The following is a 25,783-nucleotide window of genomic DNA, read 5'->3' as shown; positions in this document are numbered from 1 at the left end:
CACGCCTTCTCAGCAGTCAGCGAGGTTGAGCCGTTGCTAGTGGATACGACCTGGTTGCTACTGCCGCAGCAAGACCATCCCGCTTTGCGGCGGGCTCTGGTGAACACCAGTAGCCTCTTAGAACCGGTCCACCAGCACGGTCCACGCCAATCCCTCGCTGACACAGTGGATCCACAACCTGTAAGCCGAATCGTGACATATATGGTGTCCTCATGTTGCCAACACCTCCACACTGTGTCATTCAGCCACTATATGGTCTCCTCATGCTGCCAACACATCCACACTGTGCCATTCAGCCACTTTAAGGTCTCCGCATGCTGCCAACACCTCCACACTGTGTCATTCAGCCACTATATGGTGTCCTCATGCTTCAGCCTCATCCAAGCTGTGCCATGCTGCCAACACCTCCACGCTGTGCCATTTAGCCACTATATTGTCTCCTCATGCTGCCAACACCTCCACGCTGTGTCATTCAGTCACTATATGGTCTCCTGGCACTGATGCCACCACCAGGCTCTGTAATTGTGCTGCTGTGCGGCAGTGATTCTAAAAGCGATGCCGGCAATCTGCATGTTATTCTGAATAACAGTATTATTTCACTAACCCAGCCCACTCCATATGCGTTTTAGAACATATATAAATATATATATATATATATATATATATATATATATATATATATATATATGTATATATATATAATATTTTAAAATGTGATGTTGTTAATTTAAATTGAATGTACAGGTTAAATAGTTGATTTCATTACTAAGTTAAGGCTTAGGGCAGCCCCAAAAACAGCTAGCACTAATCCCCAATAATCCCCTTGTTACCAACAGCCACAAGGAACAGCCGCTACCAAAAGGCCTGGAGCATCAAAAACGGAGCTCTTGGGCCTAGGCAGTAACAGGCTGACATTATTGAGGATAAAGAGGGCCAAAAACAATGATCCTTGCTCACCCTGGTAATATCAGACTGCTGCTGTTGCTTGGATTGTGTCTGGCTGACAATGAAAATAGGGTGAACCCCAAATGGTTTTTGTTTGTTTGTTTATACTTTCGAAAGTAAACACATTTTTTTGTGGGATTTCTTTTTTCCATTATCAGGTGTAACTTTTTATTTTTTGAACAATCAACATAGATGTATGATTTTTTTTTATTGTTTCTTTTATTGCTTCAGTTTTGAGTAAAACATTATTTAAAAGGAAAGTTCAATGAGACAGCTGACTGGCACTACCTATAATATGGGTGTATGAGCTTCCTGGCAACTTCTAACCCAGGAGACCGGACACATCTTGTAGGTGGTGATCTCTTCAAGAATATACTGTGCAGCAACAATGTAATACATAGTAGTAATGATTATGAATGGCACTCACCATGTACTTCTTAAGACTTTATTTTAACTCAGGTGCAGGTACAAAACAAGGCATAATGCCGCTTGAGGTTCGGACGCCAGTGTGCTCTGCCCAGGTGACAATTGTTTTGCGCGTGCTCGCGCTTCAACAGACCCTCCCCTTCCTGTTCAGGTACGACATCTTAATACACCTTCAAAGATAACGTTTGAAGTGGGGCGGGTATTACAAGAAGAGGAATACAACTTCAATTACAAACAAGTTTAAAAACAATGCAATACTTAGAGAAATATCCCCATATAAATGCGGTCATTGAGACCCGCTGCATCTTGTGCATTTGTTCTTAGAATCCAGCGGGCCACAGTTTCATGGAGCATTTTCATACAATCTTTCCCTTCCTGCCAGATAATTCTTTTAAGCCGCATAAACTTTAGTGCATTAGCATCTCTGTTATGTGCTGTTCTCACATGTTCGATTAAACGTGGAGAGCCTTTTCTAGACCTCAGAGACCATACGTGTTCACGAAATCTGATGTTCAGAGCTCGGGCCGTACTGCCAATATAGAACCTTCCGCAACTGCAGGTGAGTGCATAAATTACGAAAGAGGTTCTGCAGCAGATATATATTTATTAACACCTCCAATGTTAACCGTTTTGCTCTGTACAAATTGTGGACACCATTTGTATCTCCCACATTTAAAGCGTACCCCTCAGATCCAACAAAAAAAACACTTTTTAATACATCACTCAGTACCTAATCCTGACCATGTACATCTAATTTATATGTGTCTAGCACCTTTATTAATTTTTTTATTACACTTTTAATTTAGCTCACTAGTCTGAATTGCTCTCAAAGGGAAGGGGCGTGGCCTCACTGTGCAGGTCTCCACCCCTTCTCTTAGTATGCTGTCTGCTCACATCTCCTCTAGTATTAGCAAAATTACAACTCCCAGCTTGTCCTCACTGACAGTAGTGGGACACAAGTTGACAGTGGGAGGATATTTCCTCCAGCTGTGAGCCCTGCACTCACAGCTGTCAATCATGGAAGTGTGTCCATGACACTTGGACACAGCAGGACTAGTATGTGTCCAAGCAGACAGGGGGGGCAGTTGGTTGACTGACTTTTTCAGTATGAAATATTAATGAAAGCAATTGAAAAAAACTTATTGGTTTTGCATGCTTTACAACATATTAAAAGTTTTTGTATCTGACTGTGTCCATTTAAAGTTCCCTTTTAGAGAACTTTTTCTAACTAGTTATCTTTCCTTTTTTTTCTCTTTTAATTTACTGCATGTCAGTTCATCTCTCAAATTTCTTGTTCTTTTAAAAGTCACAATAGGTTTTTATAGCCTTACATTTCCTATTGTAGGGTCTCTGGCAAAAAGACTTCAGTTGGTCTGTATGGTGTTTCTTATTAAATCTGCAAGGGGGCTATATTTAAAGGAGAAAGAGAACTTTTCTTGGGCACTATTCATACTACAGCATTTTTTCGAATTTTTCAATAAAAGGTGTTTTCTGTCTACTTTTTTAGCCTTTTGAAAAGCCGCCGGGAGAGATCAGTGGCCTGTTGTTTGAATGCAAGATCTGAACTATTTATTCTTTTTAACCACAAATATTGATCATAAGGAATTGTATTCTGGGTGTGCAGGGGGTGGTAGCCATCAAAATGTCGGTAAGAGTTTGAAGCAGTAGTTTTTCTGAATCCTTTTGTAATTAATTTACCATCCTCAATCACCACCTGCACATCCAGGAATTCCAACTCAATTTTACTGTACTTACATTTAAAACCATGTTCATATTGTTCACATTAAGGTATGACACAACATTTTCAAACTCTTCTATAGATCCATCCCACAACTTAAAAACATCAACCATGAATCTAAAAGAACAGCTGATGTGTTTTAAAAAAGGGCTGTGGGATGAGAACACATACGGTACTTTTCCTTAAAACAGGCAAGATAGAGGTTCGCTATGGTACATGTGACAGGTATCCCCATCGCGTTCCCTCTGACTTTACTACACAATTGTCCGCCAAATTTAAACACGTTATTTTTTTTAATGAAAGTTAGGGCTTCACTTTCAAAATTAATATAATCTTTGCTTTTTCTGGATTTCTCCAATACTTTCTTGATGCACTCGGTGGCAGTCCCCTTTGGGATCCTGGTGTATAAGCTCTTGACATCAATAGACGTCAAGAGAGGTCTCTCTTGCCAGGAGACGCCACTGAGCGCAGCGAGAATGGCATTGGTATCTTTTATCAATTATGGAACATCATGCAATAGTGGCCTTAGAAGCTAATCAATGTACTCTGTAAGTGCTCTGTAAAAGACCCCACCCCGGAGACAATGGTTCTCCTGGGTGAGGACACCAGAGTCTTGTGCATTTTGGGTAAGAAGTTATGAGGTTAGCTTCATTAGGTCTAAGGGGTATAAGCCTTTCTGCTAGTTTTTCAGACAACACTACCATTTTAACCTGTCTCATCAGAAAGGTTTGGAGTTTAGACCACAAATCTTTTTAAAGGATTCTATTCGAGTTTTTTTTATACGTGTTGCAGTCATTTAATTGGCACATTGCTTCTTTTATGTAGTACTCCTTTGACAGTACCATCGCGTTACCCCCTTTGTCAACTTTTTTAATAATGATTTTATCTTGAGATTTTAACCATTTAAGAGCTGTAAGCTCATCTTCTGCTAAATTGTCGTGGTGGTGGTGAGGGGGGGGGGGCACTACATCTGCCCGTACATCTGCCAATACTTTTTGGTTAAAAAAATCAATACTGCCCCCTTTGACAAGGGATTGGAAAAATGTAGATTTATTTCCCCCTCTAAAATCTCTTTCTCGTCTGTATTTATCTGTTCTTCCACCATTAATTCTAAAAGGCCACTATTGCATGATGTTCCATCATTGATAAAAGATACCAATGTCTTTCTCGCTGCACTCGGTGGCATCTCCTGGCAAGAGGGTCTTCTCTTGATGTCTATTGACATCGAAAGTGTTACGCCGAGCGCTCCGGGTCCCCGCTCCTCCCCGGAGCGCTCGCTACACTCTCTCCGCTGCAGCGCTCCGGTCAGATCCACTGACCCGGGGCGCTGCGATTCTGCTTCCAGCCGGGATGCGATTCGCGATGCGGGTAGCGCCCGCTCGCGATGCGCACCCCGGCTCCCGTACCTGACTCGCTCTCCCTCGGTCCTGTCCCGGCGCGCGCGGCCCCGCTTCCTAGGGCGCGCGCGCGCCGGGTCTTTGCGATTTAAAGGGCCACTGCGCCGCTGATTGGCGCAGTGATTCCAATTAGTGTCTTCACCTGTGCACTTCCCTATATCACCTCACTTCCCCTGCACTTCCCTGCCGGATCTTGTTGCCATTGTGCCAGTGAAAGCGTTCCTTGTATGTTCTTAGCCTGTGTTCCAGACCTCCTGCCGTTGCCCCTGACTACGATCCTTGCTGCCTGCCCCGACCTTCTGCTACGTCCGACCTTGCTTCTGTCTACTCCCTTGTACCGCGCCTATCTTCAGCAGCCAGAGAGGTTGAGCCGTTGCTAGTGGATACGACCTGGTCACTACCGCCGCAGCAAGACCATCCCGCTTTGCGGCGGGCTCTGGTGAAAACCAGTAGTGACTTAGAACCGATCCACTAGCACGGTCCACGCCAATCCCTCTCTGGCACAGAGGATCCACTACCTGCCAGCCGGCATCGTGACAGTAGATCCGGCCATGGATCCCGCTGAAGTTCCTCTGCCAGTTGTCGCTGACCTCACCACGGTGGTCGCCCAGCAGTCACAACAGATAGCGCAACAAGGCCAACAGCTGTCTCAACTGACCGTTATGCTACAGCAGTTACTACCACAGCTTCAGCAGTCATCTCCTCCGCCAGCTCCTGCACCTCCTCCGCAGCGAGTGGCCGCTCCTGGGCTACGCCTATCCTTGCCGGATAAATTTGATGGGGACTCTAAGTTTTGCCGTGGCTTTCTTTCCCAATGTTCCCTGCATCTGGAGATGATGTCGGACCTGTTTCCCACTGAAAGGTCTAAGGTGGCTTTCGTAGTCAGCCTTCTGTCCGGAAAAGCCCTGTCATGGGCCACACCGCTCTGGGACCGCAATGACCCCGTCACTGCCTCTGTACACTCCTTCTTCTCGGAAATCCGAAGTGTCTTTGAGGAACCTGCCCGAGCCTCTTCTGCTGAGACTGCCCTGTTGAACCTGGTCCAGGGTAATTCTTCCGTTGGCGAGTATGCCGTACAATTCCGTACTCTTGCTTCAGAATTGTCCTGGAATAATGAGGCCCTCTGCGCGACCTTTAAAAAAGGCCTATCCAGCAACATTAAAGATGTTCTGGCCGCACGAGAAATTCCTGCTAATCTACATGAACTTATTCACCTAGCCACTCGCATTGATATGCGTTTTTCCGAAAGGCGTCAGGAGCTCCGCCAAGATATGGACTCTGTTCGCACGAGGCGTTTCTTCTCCTCGGCTCCTCTCTCCTCTGGTCCCCTGCAATCTGTTCCTGTGCCTCCCGCCGTGGAGGCTATGCAGGTCGACCGGTCTCGCCTGACACCTCAAGAGAGGACACGACGCCGCATGGAGAACCTCTGCCTGTACTGTGCTAGTACCGAACACTTCCTGAGGGATTGTCCTATCCGTCCTCCCCGCCTGGAAAGACGTCCGCTGACTCCGCACAAAGGTGAGACAATCCTTGATGTCTACTCTGCTTCTCCACGTCTTACTGTGCCTGTGCGGATGTCTGCCTCTGCCTTCTCCTTCTCTACCGTGGCCTTCTTGGACTCTGGATCTGCAGGAAATTTTATTTTGGCCTCTCTCGTCAACAGGTTCAACATCCCAGTGACCAGTCTCGCCAGACCCCTTTACATCAATTGTGTAGACAATGAAAGATTGGACTGTACCATACGCTTCCGCACGGAGCCCCTTCTAATGAGCATCGGATCTCATCACGAGAGGATTGAACTTTTGGTCCTCCCCAATTGCACCTCGGAAATTCTCCTTGGACTTCCCTGGCTTCAACTTCATTCCCCAACCCTGGATTGGTCCACTGGGGAGATCAAGAGTTGGGGGCCCTCTTGTTCCAAGGACTGTCTAAGACCGGTTCCCATTAACCCTTGCCGTGACTCTGTGGTTCCCTCAGTAACCGGTCTCCCTAAGGCCTATATGGACTTCGCGGATGTTTTCTGCAAAAAACAAGCTGAGACTCTACCTCCTCACAGGCCTTATGATTGCCCTATCGACCTCCTCCCGGGTACTACTCCACCCCGGGGCAGAATTTATCCTCTCTCTGCCCCAGAGACTCTTGCCATGTCTGAGTATGTCCAGGAAAATTTAAAAAAGGGCTTTATCCGTAAATCCTCCTCTCCTGCCGGAGCTGGATTTTTCTTTGTGTCCAAAAAAGATGGCTCCCTACGTCCTTGCATTGACTACCGCGGTCTTAATAAAATCACGGTTAAGAACCGCTACCCCCTACCCCTCATCTCTGAACTCTTTGATCGCCTCCAAGGTGCCCACATCTTTACTAAATTGGACTTAAGAGGCGCCTATAACCTCATCCGCATCAGAGAGGGGGATGAGTGGAAAACGGCGTTTAACACCAGAGATGGACACTTTGAGTATCTGGTCATGCCCTTTGGCCTGTGCAACGCCCCTGCTGTCTTCCAAGACTTTGTCAATGAAATTTTTCGTGATCTGTTATACTCCTGTGTTGTTGTATATCTGGACGATATCCTAATTTTTTCTGCCAATCTAGAAGAACACCGCCAGCATGTCCGTATGGTTCTTCAGAGACTTCGTGACAATCAACTCTATGCCAAAATTGAGAAATGTCTGTTTGAATGCCAATCTCTTCCTTTTCTAGGATATTTGGTCTCTGGCCAGGGACTACAAATGGATCCAGACAAACTCTCTGCCGTCTTAGATTGGCCACGCCCCTCCGGACTCCGTGCTATCCAACGCTTTTTGGGGTTCGCCAATTATTACAGGCAATTTATTCCACATTTTTCTACCGTTGTGGCTCCTATCGTGGCTTTAACCAAAAAAAATGCCGATCCCAAGTCGTGGCCTCCTCAAGCGGAAGACGCCTTTAAACGACTCAAGTCTGCCTTTTCTTCGGCTCCCGTGCTCTCCAGACCTGACCCTTCCAAACCCTTCCTATTGGAGGTTGATGCCTCCTCAGTGGGAGCTGGAGCTGTTCTTTTACAAAAAAATTCTTCCGGGCATGCTGTCACTTGTGGTTTTTTTTCTAGGACCTTCTCTCCGGCGGAGAGGAACTACTCCATCGGGGATCGAGAGCTTCTAGCCATTAAATTAGCACTTGAGGAATGGAGGCATCTGCTGGAGGGATCAAGATTTCCAGTTATTATTTACACCGACCACAAGAACCTCTCCTACCTCCAGTCTGCCCAACGGCTGAATCCTCGCCAGGCCCGGTGGTCTCTGTTGTTTGCCCGATTTAATTTTGAGATTCACTTTCGTCCTGCCGATAAGAACATTAGGGCCGATGCTCTCTCTCGTTCCTCGGATGCCTCAGAAGTTGAACTCTCTCCGCAACACATCATTCCACCTGACTGCCTGATCTCCACTTCTCCAGCCTCCATCAGGCAAACTCCTCCAGGAAAGACCTTTGTTTCTCCACGCCAACGCCTCGGAATCCTCAAATGGGGTCACTCCTCCCATCTCGCTGGTCATGTGGGCATCAAGAAATCTGTGCAACTCATCTCCCGCTTCTATTGGTGGCCGACTCTGGAGACGGATGTTGTGGACTTTGTGCGAGCCTGCACTATCTGTGCCCGGGATAAGACTCCTCGCCAGAAGCCCGCTGGTTTTCTTCATCCCCTGCCTGTCCCCGAACAGCCTTGGTCTCTGATTGGTATGGATTTTATTACTGATTTACCCCCTTCCCGTGGCAACACTGTTATTTGGGTGGTCGTTGATCGATTCTCCAAAATGGCACATTTCATCCCTCTTCCTGGTCTTCCTTCAGCGCCTCAGTTGGCTAAACAATTTTTTGTACACATTTTTCGTCTTCACGGGTTGCCTACGCAGATCGTCTCGGATAGAGGCGTCCAATTCGTGTCTAAATTCTGGAGGGCTCTCTGTAAACAACTCAAAATTAAATTAAATTTTTCTTCTGCATATCATCCCCAGTCCAATGGACAAGTAGAAAGAATTAACCAAGTCTTGGGTGATTATTTGCGACATTTTGTTTCCTCCCGCCAGGATGACTGGGCAGATCTCCTTCCATGGGCCGAATTCTCGTATAACTTCAGAGTCTCTGAATCTTCCTCCAAATCCCCATTTTTCGTGGTGTACGGCCGTCACCCTCTTCCCCCCCTCCCTACCCCCTTGCCCTCTGGTCTGCCCGCTGTGGATGAAATTTCTCGTGACCTTTCCATTATATGGAGAGAGACCCAAAATTCTCTCTTACAGGCTTCATCACGCATGAAGAGGTTCGCGGATAAGAAAAGAAGAGCTCCTCCCGTTTTTTCCCCTGGAGACAAGGTATGGCTCTCCGCTAAATATGTCCGCTTCCGTGTCCCTAGCTACAAGTTGGGACCACGCTATCTTGGTCCTTTCAAAATTTTGTGTCAAATTAATCCTGTCTCTTACAAACTTCTTCTTCCTCCTTCTCTTCGTATCCCTAATGCCTTTCACGTCTCTCTTCTTAAACCACTCATCCTCAACCGTTTTTCTCCCAAATCTGTTCCTCCCACTCCTGTTTCCGGCTCCTCGGACATCTTCTCTGTCAAAGAGATCTTAGCCTCTAAAAAGGTCAGAGGGAAAACTTTTTTTTTAGTGGACTGGGAGGGTTGTGGTCCTGAAGAGAGATCCTGGGAACCTGAGGATAACATCCTAGATAAAAGTCTGCTCCTCAGGTTCTCAGGCCCTAAAAAGAGGGGGAGACCCAAGGGGGGGGGTACTGTTACGCCGAGCGCTCCGGGTCCCCGCTCCTCCCCGGAGCGCTCGCTACACTCTCTCCGCTGCAGCGCTCCGGTCAGATCCACTGACCCGGGGCGCTGCGATTCTGCTTCCAGCCGGGATGCGATTCGCGATGCGGGTAGCGCCCGCTCGCGATGCGCACCCCGGCTCCCGTACCTGACTCGCTCTCCCTCGGTCCTGTCCCGGCGCGCGCGGCCCCGCTTCCTAGGGCGCGCGCGCGCCGGGTCTTTGCGATTTAAAGGGCCACTGCGCCGCTGATTGGCGCAGTGATTCCAATTAGTGTCTTCACCTGTGCACTTCCCTATATCACCTCACTTCCCCTGCACTTCCCTGCCGGATCTTGTTGCCATTGTGCCAGTGAAAGCGTTCCTTGTATGTTCCTAGCCTGTGTTCCAGACCTCCTGCCGTTGCCCCTGACTACGATCCTTGCTGCCTGCCCCGACCTTCTGCTACGTCCGACCTTGCTTCTGTCTACTCCCTTGTACCGCGCCTATCTTCAGCAGCCAGAGAGGTTGAGCCGTTGCTAGTGGATACGACCTGGTCACTACCGCCGCAGCAAGACCATCCCGCTTTGCGGCGGGCTCTGGTGAAAACCAGTAGTGACTTAGAACCGATCCACTAGCACGGTCCACGCCAATCCCTCTCTGGCACAGAGGATCCACTACCTGCCAGCCGGCATCGTGACAGAAAGCTTATACACCAGGATCCCACAGGGGACTGCCACCGAGTGCATCGTGAAAGTATTGGAGAAATAAGGAAAAAGCAAAGATTATATTAATTTTGTAAGTGAAGCCTTAACTTTCATTTAAAAAAAATAAGGTGTTTAAATTTGGTGAACAATGGTTTGGTCAAGTCGGAGGGACTGCGATGGGGACCCCTGTTGCATGTACCCTAGCAAACCTCTATCTTGCCTGTTTTGAGGAAAAGTATGTGTTCTCATCCCACAACCCTTTTTTTAAACACTTCCACTGTAATTTTTTTTACATTTGTGGATGATGTTTTTATGTTGTGGGATGGATCTATAGAAGAATTTGAAAATGTTGTGTCCTACCTTAATGTGACAAAATTATATAAACACCATTAAAGTGTCGGGGTGTGCCTAAAATATAACTTTTACAGAGATATTGATGACACGCTACAAAGCACAATCTATCGTAAAAAGACAGTGAAGAACATCCTCCTGAGGTGGGAGAGCTGCCACCCGGGCTATCTCAAAAGGGGTATCCCGAAGGGCAAATATCTCCACCTCAGGAGGAACGGTTCGTCACCGGAGGACATTAAGAAAGAAGCAGGAATCATGAGCAAGAGGTTTAGAGACAGAGGGTATCCTATTTTTGTTCTTTCTCAGGCATATCAAACCTCCTAGGAGTGACCTACTTGTACCTAAATCTGGGGATTCCAACTCCAGTATACATGTCACACGAATCATTGGAACATATGATAGGATGTTACCTAAAATTCGTGAGATCATTTCCCATCATTAGGATATTTTCTAAATGGATTCTGATCTTAGTGACATAATTGGTCCTACTCCCCAGATAACCTACAGAACTGGCATCAGTATTGGGGATTTATTGGTCCAGAGCCCCCTTGAACCAGACAAGGGCACAGCATTTACGTGGCTGGACAAAATGAGCCCTACACATGGATGTTATAGATGTGGCCATAGCTGGGCTTGCAATTACATCTGCAAGACAAATGAGGTACCACTTCAACAACGGCCCATCTATATCCAGCATTTTATCAATTGTACATCTAAATTGGTTATTTACATTGCAATTTGCCCTTGTCCACTTATGTACATGGGAAAAACAATAAGATAACTCAGAAAGAGGGCACTTGAGCATGTAGGAGATATCCGGAATAAGCGAGGCACTCCCTTAGCGACACACATTCATGAACATCACAAAGGAGATCCTACAGTGGTCCAATTTATAGGAATTGATAAATTGACACCTACACAAAGGGGAGGTAACCTAGATAGACTACTTCTACAGAGAGAATGTCGTTGGATATTTTTTCTGGATACAGTGTCCCCAAAAGGGCTGAACGAACAGCTGAATTTTGGCAGTTTTTTTTATGAGGGGAGGGTTACCCTTGATGACCATTTAGGTAGCGAGGGAGGGCTGTAGCTGGCCTACTAGGAGATAGAGGTCATCACCCCATAGAGTTAGAATTTACATCATCTCTATAGGAGGTTCCAGAGCTGGATCGCCCTTTAACCCCACCTAGGCATTAGGGATCAAGTATAGGGTTCACCAGGGCCAGTGATAGATCCCTTAGGGCCCTGCTTATTCCTTTCATCTGATTAATAGAGAACCCCTTTTTCCTATCTTCTCCTAATTCTCCCCTCCCCTCTCAATTTGGGAAACCATCTCCCTTTATCTATCAGTCCCACATAAGTGATCACTGTGAGATAGGTATTATTTTTATATATATATATTCTCTCTGTCTCTGACCCAGTTACATCACCCTACCATTATATATAGTATATATGTTATATACATCAAAAGTACATGTCAAACACATACACATAAACTCTGAGAGACCACCTATTATATAGAAAAAATGCATTGAGTAAGCTAGCCAATAAACCAGCATATCCATGTGTATCACTATCCGATACATTCAGTCTCTGAGACTAAGTATATGCGCAGCCACAGTCACGATTTGACATCGCACACCACCATTAGTGTGTCATGGATGCGTGCACGGCTTGCGTGAGTATATCCGGCGGCTGACAGGAAGTGATGTCAGATGCCGGCATCTCGCTAGACGGAGCTAGCAGAGCGGCGAACAAGCTGATCCCTGCGCAACAGAAGGTTGTATGGACCTCGTCTTATACTGGGCAACCGTGAGTAAAAATAGGGAACTATTTATAGCTCCCCAACTTTCTCTTTCAGGAACAAATAGTGACTGAGTCCTTTTTGTGTTTGTGTTCTTTCTACGTGGACCGGACAGGTTACCCTGAATGTGTGGTTCCTAGGGACAGATCTGCATTTATTTACAGGCACCATCAATTGCTTCCCTTTTCTTACAGGAACAATAGGGAAAGCAGTGCATATATATTTATTTTGCAGCTGGACCCATATTCTTTGTGGAACCCACAAACCATTTGCTATTTTATGACATTATAATTTTCTATTGATTGTGGTGTCTTATTCTTTTTTACCAATTATATGCCTCCCTGATGACGCCAATTTGATTATTGGTAGAAACGCATCGGCGGTTAAATTGGTGGGAGTCTTTGATGCTAAGGGGCCCAGGATAGACTGACAAGGCCAAGCAGAGTCTTTCCTGAGTCACCTTATTTACATCAACCACGTCCCTTGTCATATTGCTATCTGTGGTGATTGAATACACAAGTACACTATCTGTTCATTTATTTTAATAGAAAAAATTTAAGTTATATTTTAGGCACACCCCCGACACATTAATGGGGTTTATATAATTTTGTATTCTAAAGCTGGGTGAATACATCTGCGCTAAAGCGTGGTCTGATGCAGGACCAAACTCCTCTGCGCCCTATTGTGAACAACCTTAATGTGAACAATATGAACATGCATTTCACATATACCGTATATACTCGAGTATAAGCCGACCCGAGTATAAGCCGAGACCCCTAATTTCAACCCAAAATCCCAGGAAAAGTTATTGACTCGAGTATAAGCCTAGGGTGGGAAATACCTCATCCCCCCCTGTCATCATCCAGACCCGTCATTAACATCCTCATCATCATCCCCTTGTCATCATCCCACACATCCCCCCTTCATCATCCCCTTATCATCCCACACATCCCCCTTCATCATCCCCTTGTCATCATCCCACACATCCCCCCTTCATCATCCCCTTATCATCCCGCACATCCCCCCTTCATCATCCCCTTATCATCCCACACATCCCCCCTTCATCATCCCCTTATCATCCCGCACATCCCCCCTTCATCATCCCCTTATCATCCCACACATCCCCCATTCATCATCCCCTTGTAATCATCCCCACCCCCCTTCATCATCCCCACACCCCCCCTTCATCATCCTCTTCTCATCATTCGCCCTCAGTGGTCTTCAACCTGCGGACCTCCAGAGGTTTCAAAACAACAACTCCCAGCAAGCCCAGGGGCGCCTCTTCTCCGCGCTTCCGGCCCGGAATAGATGCGTTGCCTTGACAATGACGCAAATGACGCACCTCTGCGTCGTTGTCACGGCAACGTGACTATTCTGAGGCCGGGCCCGAAGCGCTTAGAAGAGGCCTCCCCGGTGAAGATAGCAGCCCGGAACCACTATCCCACCGGACCACCTCCTTACCGGACAGTCCTGCAGGACCGGACCAGCGCCGAGCGGAGGTGAGTACTCAGAACTAAAGGGGGTGAGAGGGGGCTGGATGATGTTGAAGGCCGCAGTGGTCTTCAACCTGCGGACCTCCGGAGGTTTCAAAACTACAACTCCCAGCAAGCCCGGACAGCCGATGGCTGCCCGGGCTTGCTGGGAGTTGTAGTTTTGAAACCTCTGGAGGTCCGCAGGTTGAAGACCACTGCGGGTGGGGGAGTTCACTCGAGTATAAGCCGAGGGGGGTGTTTTCAGCACGAAAAATCGTGCTGAAAAACTCGGCTTATACTCGAGTATATACGGTAAGTGCAGTAAAATGGAGTTGAAATTCCTGGATGTACAGGTGGTGATTGAGGATGGTAAATAAATTACAAAAGGATTCAGAAAAACTACTGCTTCAAATTCTTACCTACATTTTGATAGCTACCACCCCCTGCACACCCAGAGTGCAATTCCTTATGGTCAATATTTGCAGTTAAAAAAAAATAGTTCAGATATTGCGTTCGAACAACATGCCACTGACCTCCTACCGGCGGCTTTTGGCTAGCTTTTGAAAGAGCTAAAAAAGTAGAAAGATAACAACTTAAAAGGAAACTTTAAATGTGGGAGAGGCAAATAGTGTCCACAATTTGTGCAGAGCAAAAGGGTTAACATTGGAGGTGTTAATAAAATCATAACTAAATTTATCTGCTGCAGAACCTCTTTTGTCATTTATGCACTCACCTGCAGTTGTGGGAGATTCTATATTAGCAGTATAGCCTGAGCTCTGAACACCAGATTTCATGAACACGTATGGTCTCTGAGGTCTGGAAAAGGCTCCCACGGTTAATCGAACATATGAGAACAGCACATAAAGGAGATGCTAATGCACTAAAGTTTATGCGGCTTAAAAGAACTATCTGGCAGGAAGGGAAAGAATGTATGAATATGCTCCGTGAAACTGAGGCCCGCTGGATTCTAGGAACAAATGCACAAGACGCAGCCGGTCTCAGTGACCGTATTGATATGGGGATATTTATCTAAGTATTGCATAGTTTTTAAACTTGTTTGTTATTGAAGTTTTATTCCTCTGCTTATAATACCCTCCCCACTTCAGACGTCATATTTGAAGGTATATTTAGGTGTGGTGCCTGAACGGGAAGGGGAGGGTCTGTTGAAATTAAAATACGCACAAAACAATTGTCACCTGAGCAGAGCACACTGGCGTCCGAGCCTCAAGCGGCGTGATGCCTCATTTAATACCTGCACCCGAGTTAAAATAAAGTCTTAAGAAGTACAGAGTAAGTGCCATTCATATTGTTTACTACTTAGTATTACATTATTTAAAATGTTATTTTTTTTTTTAGATGTGGGGTGAATAGAAAAAGTAATTTCTCAATATTTTGGGTGTTTTGTCTTACGGCATTTACAGTGAGCAGAGCAAACACAACAATATAGCAATTCATATACTTTTTTTTACAAATGAAAAATGTTACACAATAGTAACACTTTTAAATGAAAATATTGGTTTTGTTGCACCATATTATGAGAGCCATTTGTTCAGTATATAGAGCTGGGTGAGGGCTTATTTTTGGTAGAATAATTTCAAATTTTCATTGGTCCCATGCATTAATATAGTACCATGCATTCATATTTTGATCAGTTTTAATTCTATATTTTAGAAGGGAGCATGAATTCTGGAATTCTTTTTTATTGTTTTTTTACAATAAAGTCTTTCGAATAGGTAAGGGTTTTTTGTAATAATAATACTCTGAAACACTTGTTTTTACATTTTTAGTATCTCTAGGGGGCTTGACCTTCTACCGTGTATAATCTTGAGCACTTATAAAATGAACTGAAATACTTCTGCATTGCTGTGTATTATGATTTTTAACATAATGCTGACCAGCATACTTTTCCTGTCTCTGGCTTGGCATTCAAAGATGGTAGACCTAATGGCCTTTTTTTTTTATATATCAACTGGCTCCAGAAAGTTAAACAGATTTGTATATTACTTCTATAAAAAAATATATTAATCCTTCCAATAATTAGCAGCTGCTGAAGTTGAGTTGCTCTTTTCTGAAGAAGAGGTTTGTTATGGGGATTTGCTTATACTCAGGACAGTTCTTGAGACAGGTGTCATCAGAGAGCACTTAGACAGAAAATAACAACTTAACTTCAGAAGCTCATAAGTACTGAAAGGATTAATATTTTTTGATAGAAGTATTTTACAAATCTAAAGAAAATAGGAGAGGCTCCTATCTGCTAGTTACCTTGATCCGAGCAACTCAAATGGCACCTATACCCATGGTGTCAGAAAGTAAAGTGATTAAAAGGAAAATTGAGGCTCAGGATCTTGAATACTGGATAGACATTTATTAATTAATTGTTTCAAATATGTAATGTGCTCCGTGACGCACAGGGCCCTTGTGGGTCAGCGGGGACTCAAATACAATTTAATAAATTATAAAATTACATAGATAGCATAGAATAAATTATAATATAAAAATATTTAATAAAATACAATCAATATAAAAGCCACACGTCTGTGGATATTCCAGCCTGTAAGAATAAAATAGTGGTGCACGTGTCTTTTGAATAGAAACGAATATGTAAAGTGCAAAATTGCACTGTTCAATGCGCTGTTTGTAGAATGAGTGGAATCCGTTGGCAACAATGTAACAATTATTGCATGGTAACAATGTAGCAATGTCTGGTATACTAGCAGTGGTTATGAGCAAACAGTAGCAATGTTAAGTATACTTGCAGTACTGAAGAACTGAAGGATAGATCGCTGCTTAGAGACTCGGCCGTCTCATATGGATAGCGGTGACAGTGGGTTTCAATGATGGGGACTGCAGCGCTTCAATGAGCCGAATGAATTTCTCCAAATCGCGTAGAATGCGTGGATAGAATGTTCAAATTCACGGTCCTATTATGTGTGGCATATGCTGATAGAGACTCAGCCGTCTCAGAAGTTACAGCAATAATGAAAGATCCATTTTTTTTGAGGCTTTACCGGTAATCCCCCATGCAGTCAGAGGGTATGTGGCGTCCTCGTGGCCGTGGCAATGCCCATAAGTACCTGGGGCTTAGCGGATGCCGTATAAGTGCAATAGTTGTATTCCGATATAGAGGCTGGATACTATTGCCACATATATCAAGCCTCTATATTGGAATACAGCTATTGCGCTTATATGGAATCCGCTAAGCCCCAGGTACTTATGCGCATTGCCACGGCCACAAAGACGCCACATACCCTCTGACCGCATCGGGGATTACCTGTACAGCCTCAAAAAAACTGGATCTTTCATTATTGCTGTAACTTCTGAGACAGCTGAGTCTCTATCAGCATATGCCACACATAATAGGACCGTGAATTTGAACATTCGATTTGGAGAAATTCATTCGGCTCATTGAAGCGCTGCAGTCCCCATCATTGAAGCCCACTATCACCGCTATCCATATGAGACGGCCGAGTCTCTAAGCGGCAATCTATCCTTCAGCTTGTCAGTACTGCAATTATACTTAACATTGCTACTGTTTGCTCATAACCACTGCTAGTATACCAGACATTGCTACATTGTTACCACGCAATAATTGTTGCATTGTTGCCAACAGATACCACTCATTCTACAAACAGCACATTGAACAGTGCAATTTTGCACTTTACATATTTGTTTCTATTCAAAAGACATGTGCACCAGTATTTTATTCTTACAGGCTGGAATATCCACAGACGTGTGGCTTTCATATTGATTGTATTTTATTAAATATTTTTATATTATAATGTATTCTATGCTATCTATGTCATTTTATAATTTATTAAATTGCATTTTGTGTCCCGGCTGACCCACAAGGGCCCTGTGCGTCACGGAGCACATTACATATTTGAAACAATTAATTAATAAATGTCTATCCAGTATTCAAGATTCTGAGCATCAATGTTCCTTTTAATTATTTTACACATCTGTTTAACCTTCTGGAGCCAGTTGATGGAGCCAGTTGATATATATAAAAAAAGTTTTTTCCCGGATAACCCCTTTAAGTATGTTGCTTTCTTTCATAGCCAGAATTAGCTTTAGGTTGGACAATAGGGGACAGCCTTCGCACCTTCCTTACATCAATAAGCAATAAGTTCCTATGATCCTGTCACTAGTTCACCAGGTGTCTTTCCTTATACTACTGGTGGTAGATATTAAACACTGTGTACCAGAACCACTATAAAAGACCTGACACCTGATATTTTGGGGATGTCCTGAATCTTTTGTCACAATTTGGCTTTAGTCAGAGTGGGTCAGATTTATTGGCCTGCCCATTTTTCTTGCATTCAACGTCTCATCTTTTTGTTTATGGCTTTTAGTTTAAACTGTTAGTGGCTTACATATTTCATCCTATGACAGGTACAATTGTAAAGAGATAATCAATGTTGCTTCCTTCACCTTTCTATGGTTTAACCCCTTAGGGACAATTTTCACCTACAGACCCATATAAGGGCTTGTTTTTTGTGTCACCAATTGTACTTTGCAATGACATCACTTTAGAATATAACCTGCGGTGAAACAAAAAAATATATATATTTGTGAGGAGAAATAAAAAAAAAATGCCAATTTGTAACTTTCTGGGGCTCCCATTTCTACGCAGTGCAATATTTGGTAAAAATGACCCCTTATCTTTATTCTGTAGGACCATATGGTTACAAGGATACCCACTTTATATAGGTTTTATTTTATTTTAATACTTAAAAAAATTATAAATACATGCACCAAAATTAGTATATTTAAAATTGGCATCTTATGACCCATATAACTTTTTTATTTTTCCGTGTACGGGGCAGTATGAGGGCTCATTTTTTGTGCCTTCATCTGGAGTTTTTATGGGTACTATTTTTTTTGATGTTTTGATGGGACTTTTTGATCTCTTTTTATTAATATTTTTATGGTATATGAGGTGACCAAAATGTTGGACTTTTTTATGTGTATGCAATCGACCATGTGGTTTAGCTAAAAAAAAAATATCAGTTGGGTGGACTGGGGATTTATAGCTGAGACACTATCTCAAATTGGACTTGGCCCCATAATGAGACAAATGATAACTTCCCCGTGAGCACAAGTCTGGGTCAATGGCAACCTTTCTCCCAAGATAGTAATTTCCCCATACTATATGTTCTCTGCATGGAAGACCTTCTCTAAGCTATCAGATACCATCCAGATATTAAAAGGGGAATTCCAGTGGATCCCGGACAGTCACTACAAAGTTGCCGAGAAGAGCTACATACACACAGGTATTCAAGAGCTTTTTGCAACATAATGTCCCTGCAGCGTGTATTCTGTACCAAGCATCAGAATCCTCATTGTTTCAGTCATCATCATTATCTGCCAGCACGCCGGTCACATAGATTATGTGGTTACTATCTGCATAACCGCTATTAATCTAATTGCACAATAAGTAATAGCACGATATATACCCTCTCCAATTTTCTTGAGAATATTGACTCATCATTCATTGCATTTCCATTTATATACATCATCATCATTATCTGGAGTGAGCTACTATTGTTTCAATTCAAGTCCCCTATAGCGCTTTTTGCCATACCACTCTATCCTCTTTAACTTTGTTTCATTGAATGGTTTAGCAGGGGACCATTTGCTTTTTTGGCAAGTAATATAGCTGCTTCAGGGCATCCCTCATCTTCCCCCCTTCATAGTGCCATAGTGTATATTTTTCATATAATTTACAAATCTGTTTAACTTTCAGGCACCTGTTGATTTAAAAAAAGTGTTTTCCACCGGAGTACCCCTTTAAAGGCTTACATTTCATTACCTCACCTTTAAAGTGTTCAGCGTTTGCCAAGGATATTTTTCTTTATCTGTCTTCACCACATACCTCACTCACAACCATTTTCTCAATTATTAAAATTAACTCATACTTCAATAGTTATAAAATGAACATTAATAAGAGTATAGCTCAAATTGTGAACTTGCCTTCTTCAGATGTTCATATTATTAAGGAAAATTTCTCATTCTTGTGGGCATCAAGATCTCTTAAATATCTTGGCATACAAATACCCTGAAACTTATCTGATATGTTTGCCCTTAAAGGGGTAGTCCAGTGGTGAAAAACTTATCTACTATCCTAAGGATAGGGGATAAGTTTGAGATCACGGGGGGTCCGACCGCTGGGGCCCCCTGCGATCTCTCTGTACGGGGCCCCGGCTCTCGGCCCAGATAGCGGGTGTCGCCCCCCGCACGAAGCGGCGGCCGACACGCCCCCTCAATACATCTCAATGGCAGAGCCGGAGATTGCCGAAGGCAGCGCTTCGGCTCTGCCATAGAGTTGTATTGAGGGGGCGTGTCGGCCGCCGCGTCGTGCGGAGGTCGACATGCCCCCTTCCCGCAGGCTGTCAGGGCTCCGTACAGGAGATCGCAGGGGGCCCCAGCGGTCGGACCCCCCACGATCTGCAACTTATCCCCTATTCTTAGGATAGGGGATAAGTTGCTCACCACTGAGTCACCCCTGGACTACTCCTTTAACTTTCCTCCTCTGCTTTTAGCTGTGTAAAAAGATATTGCCAAATGGCACAGAAAATATATATCTTGGCTCGGTAGCATTAACATATTGAAAATGAATATACTGCACATCTTTTATATCTTTTTCAAACTGTCCCTACCCCTTTGTCACAATCCTTTCTTTCTAAGTTAGACAGCTTATTCTCTTCTTTTATCTTTTAACTGGAAATTTAGCATTTCCTCTGGGAATTGCTTCTGCTTCTTTTTTTCTTTATTTAAACATCGCCTCTTTCCTCTTACCATCCATACCGTTACACGTAACTGTTTTATACTTCCATATGAAGATTTAGTACTTCAATTTGATCGTACCGGTTTGACTCATACCCAGGTTACTTATCTGTCTCCCTTACTCCTTTCTCATGTATCAAATGACCCTATCCATATATGTACCTAAGCTTACCCTGTTCTTATTTTAGATTTTTGCCACTTTTTATGAGAGGTCAGCCTCACTGTTTTCACCTAATAAATCATTGTGCTCTTTCCACTTGACTGAGAAGTGGACAATTTTTAGGTTATTCAAAGTCTATCCAATTCATCTGTCCACAACTCGGCGCACAACATATAGGGGAATATATTTATATTTAAATTGGTATTCAACTTCCAGAGATCTAGGAAGTCAGATTATTGGTTAGGCTCACTCTTTTTTTATTGCCCTGGTATCATTCTATAATACAGTTGTTGTTTTTTTTTACCCATGTGGAATGTAGTATTATTGCAGTTTATTTTTTTTTTACATATTTGTAGTTGAAATTTTTTTTTACGCCTCAGTACAATGAACCAAGTGTTATCATGACCTTTGTTTTTACATATGTGATGTGTCTATTTTGTATTGAACATAAATGGGTACTCCCCCATCCTGGGGGAGATGTATCATGCTGTCTTACAATAAAATCTTATTTGTCGCCTATAGCAACCAATCAAAACTCTGATTTCCTTTTACCAGAACATTATGGGAAATTAGATTTCAGCTCTGATTGGTTGTAATGGGCAACAAAAAGAATTCTTACTATAAGACAACTTGATATCTCTCCACATTACTTTATTGACATCATTAAAAACACAGGGCAGGTAAAGAACGCATTTCAGATCGTGCAGACCTTTGTTAACTCCCTTTCAATCCAAAACCCATTTGATAATTCTAAGTATTTTATCTGCTTTTTTTAAATTGGGCCAATAAAGTTATGATGCTTTTATGAACACTGTACTGTTTTTGGTTCAGCTTTGCGCTGGAATGCTCTGCCAGTAGATCGGTTTGTTTAGCATGACAAAGATTTGCAACAGTGATGAATTACACTTCTATTATGTCCCAAGATGAGTGGTGGGAAATGACCATGATTTGGGGATAGTATGCTAAGATATTATTATCCTACATGGATCCATATGAGGCCACCTAATTGATGTGATGACAATTTTTGTATGCCAAAGATAATGGGGGAGATTCATTAAGACATGTGCTGTGGACAAGTTGACCAGTTGTCCATAGCAAAGAATCAGATCACTTCTTTTATTTAATAGAGGCGTTTTCAAAATTAAAGAAGAAATCTAATTGGTTTCTATGGGTAACTGGTCAACTTTTCCTCTGCATAGGTTTTGATGACTTTCCCTCAATAAAATCCATATTGTGATAATTTGGAGTTCCTAAAATTTGCAGAAAGGTAAGGGTACATCTGAATTATTCTTGCTTTACTCAGAGATGCTTAAAGGGGTTATCCACCATAAGGTCATTTTAGTAGTACATACCTCTAGAACTGGGTATTACCTGTTGGATTTCATTCTCAAACTACAAGTCCCATAGTTCCATAGTTTATAAGTGAGAGGACCCTTTCCTTACTCCAATACATCAGCCACCCCACCTATTGAAACACAAATGAGGTGCATTCCATTCAAAAGGCCAGTGTTTTCTAACCAGAGTGCCTACAGCTGTTGCATAATGATCTCTCTCCCACTCAGCGGTCACTCCACCCATTTAAGCAGGACAGGCTCCATCTGATCACCTGACTAGTGATGTCATGTCTCGACACACTGCAACCTGGGAAATCTCGAGACCTGTGTAATTTTGTATGCTGTTAAAAATAAACTTTGGGGCAATAATCACAGAAGAATTGGGAGACCACCATCACACACAGGTTCAGACATTATAATATGAAGTACAATAACTTTACAGCCCCTGTAGCATAGTCAAATAAAAAAAGTTCCTGGAATACCCCTTTAATGGATAGATGTAAACAGAAATACATCTTTAGGACCAGAAAGGGATACCTACATGAATACGAAGGCTCTCATGTCTCGTGGTATGCTCTCTCTGTTGCAAAAGTGGCAGGTTGTTAATGATCAGTGACATTTAAACATGCTTGTAATGTCAAGTTCATAAAGCTGTGTACAGAAACATAAACATATGGTCATATTAACACATCTGAGGGTGAATATATGTATTGTAAAATGTAATTTAAATAACATATGTGTATGTAATTCACCTGATGGATGCAATTACACTGATCAAAAAAATAAAGAGAACACTAAGATAACACATCCTAGATCTGAATGAATGAATTAATAGCATGAAATACTTTTTTCTTTACATAGTTGAATGTGCTGACAACAAAATCACACAAAAATTATCAATGGAAATCAAATTTACCAACCCATGGAGGTCTGGTTATGGAGTCACACTCAAAATCAAAGTGGAAAACCACACTACAGGCTGATCCAACTTTGATGTAATGTCCTTAAAACAAGTCAAAATGAGGCTCAGCAGTGTGTGTAGCCTCCATGTGCCTGTATAACCTCCCTACAATGCCTGGGCATGCTCCTGATGATGTGGTGGATGGTCTCCTGAGGAATGTCCTTCGAGACCTGGACTAAAGTACCTGCCAACTCCTAGACAGTCTGTGGTGCAATGTGGCATTGGTGGATGGCGCGATACATGATGTCCCAGATGTGCTCAATTGGATTCAGGTCTGGGGAATGTGTGGGCCAGTCCATAGAATCAATGCCTTCCTCTTGCCGGAACTGCTGTCATATGTGCTCAGTGTGAACCGGCTTTCATCTGTGAAGAGTACAGGGCGCCAGTGGCAAATTTGCCAATCTTGGTGTTCTCTGGCAAATGCCAAATGTCCTGCACAGTGTTGGGCTGTAAGCACAACCCCCCACCTGGGGATGTCGGGCCCTCATACCACCCTCATGAAGTCTGATTCTGACCGTTTGAGTTGACACATGCACATTTGTGGCCTGATGGAGGTCATTTTGTAGGGCTCTGGCAGTGCTCCTCCTGCTCCTCCTTGCACAAAGGCAGAGATTGTGGTTCTGCTGCTGGGTTTTGGGTTTTTTACCCTCCTACAGCCTCCTCCACATCTCCTGATGTACTGGCCTGTCTCCTGGTAGCGCCTCCATGCTCTGGACACTATGCTGACAGACACAGCAAACCTTTTTGCCACAGCTCGCATTGATGTGCCATCCTGGATGAGCTGCACTACCTCAGCCACTTGTGTAACTTGTAGACTCTTACTCATGCTACCATAAGAGTTAAAGCACCGCTAGTATTCAAAAGTGACCAAAAAACATCACCCAGGAAGTATAGGAACTGGTAAGTGGTCTGAGGTCACCACCTGCAGAACCACTCCTTTATTTGGGGTGTCTTGCTAATTGCCTATAATTTCCACCTGTTGTCTTTTCCATTTGCACAACAGCATGTGAAATTGATCCCTGGTTGAACTTGATGGACATATGTCTTTTTTCGACCGTACTAACTATGTATGTAACTATGTGTTGCTTCCTGAGTGGACAGTGTGATTTCACAGAAGTGTGATTGACTTTGAGTTACATTGTATCGTTTAAGTGTTCCCTTTATTTTTTTGAGCAGTGTATATTTTCTATATGTTGTGGATTGTCATATAACACATGTGGATTGACCATATAAAAAGATCCTTTACTGCTGTGTTTTATACTTTTTGCCTACTGAGGAAGAGGTCGATCCCAGTACCCTGAAATGCATCTAGGCATTCTTTCTATTCAGATATAGCACTTTACAAGATGCACTTCTAATCTGCACATTATCGTAACAAAAGCCGGCATAAAGAAATCCAAGAGACCCACTTACTGCATTTGTATCTCCACATCACCGGTCATGCTGTCTGCTGCATGATTTGATCACGATCAACCTCTCCATCCAAGGGCTGCCGGAGAGGAGGACTGCTACAACTGAGATCCTCATTCATTGGAGCCTCCTGCCGGAGTATACGCTCCCACCATTTCTGTGAGCTTCATACAGCAACTACAAGTGCTGCAGCGCCCGTAACATCAAATCAGCCGCAGGACTTTGCATATTTGGTCCGTCGCAGTACGGGACCAGTGGCCAGAGACACGGTGAGCACATGACAATTTAACCATTGCAGACAAACTGTGGGTAGCATACTATAGCTCTACTTTTTGGAGATACTTCATACATATCAATTTCTCGACATCTAATTGCCGGACTAGTGGACTTTTTTTCTGAACAATCAGATTACAAGTGCTTAAAGCAAACACTATTAGTGTTCTGATTTTTTCAGCCATTGGGGCCCAAATGGCAGATACTATCTGTGCTATATATTTTTGTGTTTTATGACATTATTTTAATTGCTTTTATATAGTGTAATAAATAATTGTTGCATTCATATTAATCAAACTGTCCATAATTGTTATTTCATTGTGTATCATCCTTGAAGTGTGGTTAAAATATTTTTAATATTTTTGCCAATAATTTCCACCTGTTGTCTGTTCCATTTGCACAACAGCTTGTGAAATTGATTGTCAATCAGTGTTGCTTCCTGAGTGGACAGTGTGATTTCACAGAAGTGTGATTGACTTTGAGTTACATTGTATTGTTTAAGTGTTCCCTTTATTTTTTTGAGCAGTGTATATTTTCTATATGTTGTGGATTTTTCTGGTTGTCTGGTTTAATAGTTGCATATTTGATTACTGTTAGTATTACTGATGTAAATAATAAAAATAATAATAATAGTCCTTAAAATCAATTTATAAGTGAGGATCTTAAAATGTAAAGCAATATTATTCATGTTCAATATTTAAAATATATTTTATTAATTTATATGCAGAAAAGGTGAGTCATTTGCAAATACAAAAAAATTACATATTTCATAGCTCCTACAATCGAATTTATAGCAACAAAAGTTGCTAACAAATATATTTTCATTAAAAAATAATCTGTTAGTTACATTTTTCAATCTAACCTTTTTAGATAATTTGCTATGATAGTCATTTAACACCATTCATTTACCATAACTTAAATGTAATCAGGCAAGGCAATTACAGTTGTTCATAGATAATAACACAGAAGGTCATAGAGACAAAATCTAATTTTGAAATAGAAAATGAATGCTATAAACATTTAGAACGGAAGCATGGAGAGGAGGTTTTGTATTAATACAATGTTCCTGGAGTTGACAGTATTGGAAAATAGAATCTATTATAATACAAACTTTTGGGAATATTGAATCTCTGACATCTTCACCAAATATAATATATTAGCTGCTAAACACTAGAAATAATAAATATGCTCGCAAACTGTAGATTGGTGAACTGCTTTCCTTTTCCACATGTAGTTTTCTTGGTATTTCACTCTGCG

The sequence above is a fragment of the Hyla sarda genome, chromosome 2, assembly GCF_029499605.1.
Source record: "Hyla sarda isolate aHylSar1 chromosome 2, aHylSar1.hap1, whole genome shotgun sequence".
Classification (NCBI taxonomy): Eukaryota; Metazoa; Chordata; class Amphibia; order Anura; family Hylidae; genus Hyla; species Hyla sarda.
This window is presented reverse-complemented; position numbering follows the sequence as displayed.